The sequence below is a fragment of the Triticum aestivum genome, chromosome 2D (genome assembly GCF_018294505.1).
Source record: "Triticum aestivum cultivar Chinese Spring chromosome 2D, IWGSC CS RefSeq v2.1, whole genome shotgun sequence".
Classification (NCBI taxonomy): Eukaryota; Viridiplantae; Streptophyta; class Magnoliopsida; order Poales; family Poaceae; genus Triticum; species Triticum aestivum.
In genome coordinates this window covers 482,141,126-482,149,404 of record NC_057799.1, presented here as the reverse complement: position 1 = coordinate 482,149,404, position 8,279 = coordinate 482,141,126, and positions in this window count along the sequence as shown.

Here is an 8,279-nt window from a genome sequence, read left to right as displayed (position 1 = left end):
AGGGGCGACGGGGCGGCAGCGTACGGCGTCGGGGCGGCGAGCTACTTCGGGCGACGGGGCGGCTCCGGCGTCGGCGTCTCCTCGGGTGGCGGCGGCTTCGGGAACGGGGGCGGGGTGAGGTGAGAGGGCGGCGGGGCCGGGGTATATAAGGAGGGGGTGTGCTGCCTTGGGGGAGGGGGCGACGGCGGCGGCGTCGTGGCCGTGCGGGACATGGGCGGCGGCTCCGTCTCCAGGTGGGAGACGACAGCGGCTGGGCTGGGCCGCGCGGGGAGCTGGGCCGTCGGCTGGGCTTCGGCCCAGTCGGCGCGCTCGGGAATTTTTTTTTAAAAAAATATTCCTCCGATCTGAAAAAATCGTAGAAAATTAAATAAATATCCAAAAATGCCAAAACAAATTTTCACCGTCTAATGAAAATAATTAGAACGACGTGGACATTTTCTTGGCCCTAAAAATGCCTTTTTTAAAACGAGCAATTTTTCTAATGCAATTAAAATTGCAAATAAAATCCGAAATAAAATCAAATATTTGATTTTAATATTTTTCCTCCAATATTTCAATTATTTTGGAGAAGTCATATTTTCTCCTCTCATTTATTTTAATATGAAATATTTTTTTTGGAGAAGAAAATTATTAAAACCAAAATCCTCTTTTTATTATTTGATAAAAATCAAATATGAAAACCGGGAAAAATCCCCAACTCTCTCCGAGGGTCCTTGAGTTGCTTAGGATTTTCGAGGATTTGTCAAAATGCAATAAAATATGCTATGCAATGATGATCTAATGTATAACATTCCAAATTGAAAATTTGGGATGTTACATTAGTCCAGAGATGCTTGTTGTCATGAGACCTGAGAGGTTTGTTGTCAAGAGACCGGAGATGCTTGTTGTCAAGAGACCGGAGATGCTTGTTGTCATTAGTTCGGAGATGCTTGTTGTCAAGAGACCGGAGGTGCTTGTTGTCAAGAGACCGGAGATGCTTGTTGTCATTAGTCCGGAGATGCTTGTTGTCATGAGACCTGAGATGTTTGTTGTCAAGAGACCGGAGATGCTTGTTGTCATGAGACCTGAGATGTTTGTTGTCAAGAGACCTGAGATGAGGCTTCTGGAGTATATTTGTTGCATCCGTGTGGTTATTTGTGTGGAGATAACTCCTTGTTTTTTAATTTTCTGATTTGTATGATATTTGTATAACTCCTTGTTGTGATAAGTTTTCGAATTTTCTGATTTGTATGATCATTTGAATAACTCCTTGTTTTGTAAAGCCTCTGTATAACTTGTTATGAGGAGAGGAGTAAGAGGGGAGACGCTCCAGTTAATTTAAATCTAAGAAATTGGTACTGGAAATCAGCTTGCTTGTTACTCCTAATTAACTGAAAAAGTTTCAGTTCAGTATCTCTAAAAAAAGTACTCCTCCTGCAGTGATATATTAATGCTGTCCTCCCTAATTTGAACAAGTACAGTATGAAATACTCCTATCTACTCCTAGCATTTCCTAGCAAGAAATTTCAGCAAGCAATCCAAGCAAGAAATTTCAGCAAGTACAATTTCAGACTGCCGAACGGACCGCCGGCTATGGGACATTACTATGGGATACTTATGGCAAAAATCTCTCTGACCATCTAGCTTAGTTGCTCTAACACATGTTAAATTCAGTTAAATACTGGCAGCAAGCACTACTCCATGTAAAGCACCAACAAATTTGGGGTGCACAAAATTTACTGAACGGGCTATAGTTTTCGAATCAGAAACGCTAGCATTTCCTGTAGTTCTGCATATCAAATTGATAGTTTTTGAATCCATGTTGCTGTACACATAGGAACTACTCCTAGCATTTACTGTAGTAGTCGGTTACTCAAAATAAATTTGATATGTGAACAAACAGGTGCCTCTTCAAATAAATGGAAGCACAAATATAATAAGTGTCCTGTGTTCTTCTTTATACTCCAAGTCTCCAGGTATAGCTGTGCAAGATGAAATCCTTTCATTGGTTGTTACTCTATTGACTGAAAGAAAATGGCAAGCTACTACTGTACTGTAGAGGAGGCCCTTAAATCTCTAACTCATTTTTTTACAATTCAGTTAGTCATCCTGTGTTTGAAACTCTGTGTTGACTGAAAGAAATGGCAAGCTACTACTGTACTTTACAGGAGGTTGCTCTCTCTCCTAGGATATCAAATTTACACAGTTAACATATCAGCAAGGTTAACTACTCGGCAGCCAATTTGATCTTGACGACCACAACTCAGAGCAGCAAGCAAGCACGAGAATTGAGTAGCACGGCATCAGGGGAACGAAAACGAAATTGAAACGAGAGAGTGGTAGAGGGAGGCGTGTAGGAGAAGGGAACTTCAGTTGCTGCTGTTGGTCCATGGCGTCGAAGCAGGTGTTGCTGAGTTGTTGCTGCTGGGCATCGTCCCTAATTTCACCCATGACCATCACTTTGACCTTAAACTTGAGTTGTTGCTACTCCATCGCTGGGGTCGTCCTCCTCTCCCTCCATCGACTGTGCATGCGTGAGTCAAGGGAATGGAAGGGAAGGGAGGAAGGGGGCGGACCTTGGTGGCATCCCGAGCAAGGGGGAGGGAAGTTCCATGGACCTACTTGTCACGGCGCACGACGACGGGCACGCATGAGAGGGAGGAGGTCATCGATGTGCAGCAGCATCACCGACGCCGGCTTCTTGGTCTCGATGAGGTCGCCGCATAGACGCGCAGCCCCACCCAGGGTGCCCGCAGCCGGCCAGGCATCCTTCCCGGGGTCCACTCCGCTGCTCCGCTCCGTCGCCGCTCCGCTCTGTCCAGGCCGCTCCGTCGCCCAGATCCAGCGTACGCGCACGCGGATCCGGCATCGGCGCCCACACCAGCTCCGCCGCCTAGAAGCTCTTCACCGTCGCATAAAAAACCACTCTTTTGACCTCGGGATGGGAAAGGAAGGAGAGGAAGCAAGCGGTGGGAAAGGAAGGAGAGGAAGCAAGCGCTGGGTTGCAGGAGGAAGAACACGGTGGGCTGCCGGAGTGAGAACGCGATGGGCTGCGGTGGCCGACGACAATGCGGAGAGGCAACGAGGGAGGGGAATGAGAGGGTGTGGGTGAGAGTGGGCAGGTGGGAGGGCATTTTCGGAAACTCAGGAAGTTTCGTAACGTACCCAGATTTACACTATGATCGCTAAAACGTAATATATTTCGATACAGAGGGAGTATGAAAGAATTATGAATGGTGGCTTTGCCACAAATACTATGCCAACTACATGATCATGCAAAGCAATATGACAATGATGAACGTGTCATGATAAACGGAACGGTGGAAAATTGCATGGCAATATATCTCGGAATGGCTATGGAAATGCCATAATAGGTAGGTATGGTGGCTGTTTTGAGGAAGATATAAGGAGGTTTATGTGTGAAAGAGCGTATCATATCACGGGGTTTGGATGCACCGGCGAAGTTTGCACCAACTCTCAGTGTGAGAAAGGGCAATGCCCGGTACCGAAGAGGCTAGCAATGATGGAAAGGTGAGAGTGTGTATAATCCATGGACTCAACATTAGTCATAAAGAACTCACATACTTATTGCAAAAATCTACAAGACATCAAAAACCAAGCACTACACGCATGCTTCTAGGGGGCTAGATTGGTAGGAAAAGACCATCGCTCGTCCCCGACCGCCACTCATAAGGAGGACAATCAAAGAACACCTCATGTTTCAAATTTGTTACATAACGTTTACCATATGTGCATGCTACGGGACTTGCAAACTTCAACACAAGTATTTCTCAAATTCACAACTACTCAACTAGCACAACTTTGATATCACTACCTCCATGTCTCAAAACAATCATCAAGCATCGAACTTCTCTTAGTATTCAACACACTCATAAGAAAGTTTTTACTAGTCTTGAATACCTAGCATATTAGCATTATTTAAGCAAATTACCATGCTGTTTAAGACTCTCAAAATAATCTAAGTGAAGCATGAGAGAATAATAGTTTCTATAAAACAAAACCACCACCGTGCTCTAAAAGATATAAGTGAAGTACTAGAGCAAAAACTATATGACTCAAAAGATATAAGTGAAGCACATAGAGTATTCTAATAATTTCCGAATCATGTGTGTCTCTCTCAAAAGACGTCTACAGCAAAGATGATTGTGGTAAACTAAAAAGCAAAGACTCAAGTCATACAAGACGCTCCAAGCAAAACACATATCATGTGGTGAATACAAATATAGCTCCAAGTAAAGTTACCGATGGAAGTAGATGAAAGAGGGGATGCCTTCCGGGGCATCCCCAAGCTTTGGCTTTTAGGTGTCCTTAGATTATCTTGGGGGTTCCATGGGCATCCCCAAGCTTAGGCTCTTGCCACTCCTTGTTCCATAATCCATCAAATCTTTCACCCAAAACTTGAAAACTTCACAACACAAAACTCAGCAGAAAATCTCGTGAGCTCCGTTAGCGAAAGAAAACAAAAGACCACTTCAAGGTGCTGTAATGAAATCATTCTTTATTTATATTGGTGTTAAAACTACTGTATTCCAACTTCTTTATGGTTTATAAACTCTTTTACTAGCCATAGATTCATCAAAATAAGCAAACAACACACGAAAAACAGAATCTGTCAAAAACAGAACAGTCTGTAGTAATCTGTAACTAACGCAAACTTCTGGAACTCCAAAACATCTACCAAAATAGGACGAACTAGACAATTTGTTTATTGATCAGCATCAATTTAAATCAATATTTTATCACGTTTTGGTGATTTTTAACAATTATTTTCGTGAACAGAAAGTTTCTGGAATTTTCAGCAAGATCAAATAACTATCATCCAAGAGAATCCTATAGGTTAAACTTGGCACAAACACTAACTAAAACATAAAAAGACATCTAACCAGAGGCTAGATCAAATATTTATTCCTAAACAGAAGCAAAAAGAAAAAAACTAAAAATAAAATTGGGTTGCCTCCCAACAAGCGCTATCGTTTAACGCCCCTAGCTAGGCATAATAGCAAGGATAGATCTAGGTATTGCCATAATAATAAGATAGATCATTAAAACTCATTTCATACTCTCTACGTTCGGCAGCAAGCTTTCTTTGTGGCAAGAAAAAGTAATCAAAAGGGCTAATTTTAATGGGACAAAAATCCCCAAGATCAACCTTAGGAGGTATAGGTTCCTCCTTCAGCCCTTCATATTGCACAACCAATTCATCATTATAAGCATTCTTTTGACAGAACTTGGTGAGCCTATATTCGAGAGAATATCCTAGCTCATTATTTCGAATAGAAAAATCATCATTAAGTTCAGAAATTCTATCAACTAGAATATTGGTAGGAACCTTTTTTCTAAGGTTTTCATTAAAAGCAACATAATCTAGAGATTGAAAACGCATTATTTCCTCTTGATCAAATAAGATAGTTTCTATGGGAGGATGTCGAGACTTTGGCCTCTTTTATAATAAATCTGAACTCATGAGTCAAAAAGATAGTAGCGGCTCGCTTAACAGAAGAGTGCTCAATGTTAGAAAATTCTAGGAAAATCCTCTGTATGCAGGGATGCATGTGCATAAATTGTCTTTCAAGTTCAACTACAAGCATGGCGATAGCGTCCACAAGACTACTAGTTCTATGAAGAATAGAACTACCCATAAAAGGCAAAGCACCGGCACAAGTAAAGATATCTTGGATAACTCCTTTCCAAATAATGTTACCACTACCAATTCGGATTTTTTAATGTAAGGTAGGGGATTCTTTAGCAGGAGCATCAGAATTTTCCATGAAATTATTATTATCCTTATCGACAATAATTTCCCCGATTTCAGACATAATGGCAGAAAGTGCGCGGAGCAAAAAGAAAGAGGGACGCAAAAAGGGAAAAGAGAGAGGGCGAATAAAACGACAAGGGTGAAGAGGGGAAGAGGAAAACGAGAGGCAAATGGCAAATAATGTAATGCGGGAGATAAGGGTTTGTGATGGGTACTTGGTATGTTGACTTTTGCGTAGACTCCCTGGCAACGGCGCCCGAAATCCTTCTTGCTACCTCTTGAGCACCGCGTTGGTTTTCCCTTGAAGAGGAAAGGGTGATGCAGTAAAGCAGTGTAAGTATTTCCCTCAGTTTTTGAGAACCAAGGTATCAATCCGGTAGGAGGCCACGCACGAGTCCCTCGCACCTACACAAACAAATAAATCCTCGCAACCAACGCGATAAGGGGTTGTCAATCCCTACATGGTCACTTACGAGAGTGAGATCTGGTAGATATGATAAGATAATATTTTTGGTATTTTTATGATAAAGATGCAAAGTAAAATAGAAAGCGATAAAAATAACTAAGTGTTGGAAGATTAATATGATGGAAAATAGACCCGGGGGCCATAGGTTTCACTAGTGGCTTCTCTCAAGAGCATAAGTATTACGGTGGGTGAACAAATTACTGTTGAGCAATTGATAGAATTGACCATAGTTATGATAATATCTAGGTATGATCATGTATATAGGCATCACGTCCGAGACAAGTAGACCGACTCCTGCCTGCATCTACTACTATTACTCCACGCATCGACCGCTATCCAGCATGCATCTAGAGTATTAAGTTCATAAGAACAGAGTAACGCTTTAAGCAAGATGACATGATGTAGAGGGATACACTCATGCAATATGATATAAACCCCATCTTGTTATCCTCGATGGCAACAATACAATACGTGCCTTGCTGCCCCTAATGTCACTAGGAAAGGACACCGCAAGATTGAACCCAAAGGTAAGCACTTCTCCCATTGCAAGAAAGATCAATCTAGTAGGCCAAACCAAACTGATAATTCAAAGAGACTTGCAAAGATAACCAATCATACATAAAAGAATTCATAGAAGATGCAAATATTGTTCATAGATAAACTTGATCATAAACCCACAATTCATCGGTCTCAACAAACACACCGCAAAAGAAGGTTACATCGAATAGATCTCCACGAGAGAGGGGGAGAACATTGTATTGAGATCCAAAAAGAGAGAAGAAGCCAGCTAGCTAATAACTTTGGACCCGAAGGTCTGAGGTAAACTACTCACACATCATCGGAGAGGCTATGGTGTTGATGTAGAAGCCCTTCGTGATCGATGCCCCCTCCAGCGGAGCTCCGGATAAGGCCCCAAGATGGGATCACGGGTACAGAAGGTTGCGGCGGTGGAATTAGGTTTTTGGCTCCGTCTCTGGTAGTTTGGGGGTACGTAGGTATATATAGGAGGAAGGAGTACGTCGGTGGAGCAACATGGGGCCCACGAGGGTGGAGGGCGCGCCTGGGGGGGTAGGCGCGCCCCCCTACCTCGTGCCCTCCTGGTTGATGTCTTGACGTAGGGTCCAAGTCCTCTGGATCACGTTCGTTCCGAAAATCACGTTCCCGAAGGTTTCATTCCGTTTGGACTCTGTTTGATATTCTTTTTCTGCGAAACTCTGAAATAGGCAAAAAACAGCAATTCTGGGCTGGGCCTCCGGTTAATAGGTTAGTCCCAAAAATAATATAAAAGTGTATAATAAAGCCCAATAATGTCCAAAACAAAATATAATATAGCATGGAACAATAAAAAATTATAGGTACGTTGGAGACGTATCACCCCCTCGCGCGACTCTCCCGTGGGGAGGGTGTTGCGGTGAGGCCGGACACTGAGCTCTGAGGCTCCCTGAGGTTGGTACGGCCGTGAGGCCGCCCTTAGTTGTTTATCACCAGCACGGAGCATAGTGCTTCCGCTTGTGCACGGGCATAGCCGCTCCTCGGCACTGTCGATGGCCAGCGCGGAGCATGGTGCTTCCACTAGTGCGTGGGAGGGGACTCCCTACTGCGGAGAGCCCCGGGGGCGTGTACAGCCCCGCCCTGACACGTGGCTTACACGGCAGGGCTAGACGAGGTGTATCTGGGCGCTCGTGAGCCAGCGCGGGACTCACGAGGCCCTACCTCAAGGCGGGTTGCACCTGGTCTTAGTTTTTGTTCACTGCGCTGGTCCTGCGAGGTGGTCAGACTACCTGCGCCGAACGAATCCCCTGAGGTTATCGCGTGAGAAGGCCAAGCACCAACGGCCCCAGGAGGTGACGTGAACGGGGCCGGCCCACCAGACAGAGCTCAACCGCTGGATTTAGTGATGCTGCAGGGACGGGCCCGAGCACAGACGACGTGCTTAGCCTACTCATGCGAAGGATCCTGAAGAAAGACGGCCGGCGCCCGGCTTCCATGATGGGTGATGATCGAGTAGGTAATACTCATAGGTAGATCAAGCATGGAAAGCATACTGGCTCAAGTAAA